Source organism: Schistocerca cancellata, unplaced genomic scaffold, assembly GCF_023864275.1.
Source record: "Schistocerca cancellata isolate TAMUIC-IGC-003103 unplaced genomic scaffold, iqSchCanc2.1 HiC_scaffold_963, whole genome shotgun sequence".
NCBI classification, from domain to species: Eukaryota; Metazoa; Arthropoda; class Insecta; order Orthoptera; family Acrididae; genus Schistocerca; species Schistocerca cancellata.
In genome coordinates this window covers 35001-37500 of record NW_026046971.1, presented here as the reverse complement: position 1 = coordinate 37500, position 2500 = coordinate 35001, and positions in this window count along the sequence as shown.

Here is a 2500-nt window from a genome sequence, read left to right as displayed (position 1 = left end):
GCACCGGGCCGGCGAGGACCCACTTTGGCTGCACGGCGCCGCGCGCAGGGTGCCCCGGCGCGCAGCTGCGCCGCCTGCCGCGTCCGTCGGCCGGCGCGCCTGCCACTGGGCGCCCCCACCAGCCGGCTGTAGCGCGTGCGCCCACGCACCGCGCGGCCAGCACGCCGGGCGGCCCCCCCTCACCGGCCGGGGACAGTCCCACCCACCCACAGCCGCGTATCGCTTCACACCCAGATTCACATTCACGTTCGTTGGTATGGTGGGGACCGCTTCGTAGCTGTACCGATCGTTGCCCTCACAGATGTACCTCCAGCAAGGACAACCGCACCACAACGGGTTACCAGTTGTTCATTTGCGTAACGTCACCAGTAAACGTACACGTCCATCCCCGTTTGCAAAGTCAACTATTATTGCATGCCTGCCTGTCAGGTGTCAAGACACACTACATCCGCTCACATCCACGCAACAAAATGTGCCCGACTAGAGGGCACGTGGAAGGTGCCCCCGTACGTATGCGATGTCCATTGCGCGACCAACTGTCAACCGGCCTCTGTAGCATGTCGCAGATGTGGAACGCGGGGCACCGTGCTATCACATTGTGTGAGAAGAGACTACTACGTCTGCATACACGCGCCACTACATGAACAGACGGCTCATGCTGATCGCCATCCACTGCGTCCATTACTCCCACACGTCTCTATGGCGTACCACACTGCAATGCAGCTGTTATGGGGAGATGACACGTAGCTGTGTACACAACATTCTGAGCGGGTTGCGGTTGGACAATACATTAATGTAACGTGTCATATGCCAATTACAGAGCAGGGTAAGGCACAACTTGGGTTAGGTTAAGGCACAACTTGGGTTAGGTTAAGGCACAACTTGGGTTAGGTTAAGGCACAACTTGGGTTAGGTTAAGGCACAACTTGGGTTAGGTTAAGGCACAACTTGGGTTAGGTTAAGGCACAACTTGGGTTAGGTTAAGGCACAACTTGGGTTAGGTTAAGGCACAACTTGGGTTAGGTTAAGGCACAACTTGGGTTAGGTTAAGGCACAACTTGGGTTAGGTTAAGGCACAACTTGGGTTAGGTTAAGGCACAACTTGGGTTAGGTTAAGGCACAACTTGGGTTAGGTTAAGGCACAACGTGGGTTAGGTTAAGGCACAACGTGGGTTAGGTTAAGGCACAACGTGGGTTAGGTTAAGGCACAATGTGGGTTAGGTTAAGGCACAATGTGGGTTAGGTTAAGGCACAATGTGGGGGTAGATTGCGGTACAAATTGCATTACATTGCGGTGCAAATTGCATTACATTGCGGTGCAAATTGCATTACATTGCGGTGCAAATTGAGTTACATTGCGGTGCAAATTGAGTTACATTGCGGTGCAAATTGAGTTACATTGCGGTGCAAATTGAGTTACATTGCGGTGCAAATTGAGTTACATTGCGGTGCAAATTGAGTTACATTGCGGTGCAAATTGAGTTACATTGCGGTGCAAATTGAGTTACATTGCGGTGCAAATTGAGTTACATTGCGGTGCAAATTGAGTTACATTGCGGTGCAAATTGAGTTACATTGCGGTGCAAATTGAGTTACATTGCGGTGCAAATTGAGTTACATTGCGGTGCAAATTGCGTTACATTGCGGTGCAAATTGCGTTACATTGCGGTGCAAATTGCGTTACATTGCGGTGCAAATTGCGTTACATTGCGGTGCAAATTGCGTTACATTGCGGTGCAAATTGCGTTACATTGCGGTGCAAATTGCGTTACATTGCGGTGCAAATTGCGTTACATTGCGGTGCAAATTGCGTTACATTGCGGTGCAAATTGAGGTAGGTTAAGGTGCAACACAGGTTAGGTTAAGGTGCAACATAGGTTAGGTTAAGGTGCAAGATGGGTTAGGTTAAGGTGCAAGATGGGTTAGGTTAAGGTGCAAGATGGGTTAGGTTAAGGTGCAAGATGGGTTAGGTTAAGGTGCAAGATGGGTTAGGTTAAGGTGACATAGGTTAGGTTAAGGTGACATAGGTTAGGTTAAGGTGACATAGGTTAGGTTAAGGTGACATAGGTTAGGTTAAGGTGACATAGGTTAGGTTAAGGTGACATAGGTTAGGTTAAGGTGACATAGGTTAGGTTAAGGTGACATAGGTTAGGTTAAGGTACAAACTGGGTTGTGTTATGGTACACATTGCGTTGTAGTACAGTACACGTTAGGTTTGGGTACGGTACACAATGTGGTATGGGATGGCGTGTTGTGGGGGGGAGGGGGGGGGGGAGGTTCGTTGATATCGACCGTAGGACGTGGATGCCCGAGGCAGCGTCAGTGTGTCAAAGGAGTTATGTCACGTCGGGATGCGCTTTTCGCCAGTGAGAGGGGGCGAGCCGTGTCTGTGGTTGCGGCAGACCTGTGTGTTTCATTCCTGCCAGTGTGTTTGTGCTGTAAGACGAGGCAGTGTGGTGGTGATGGGTGCACCCCTGTGTAGGACATGTGTGGGTGTTGG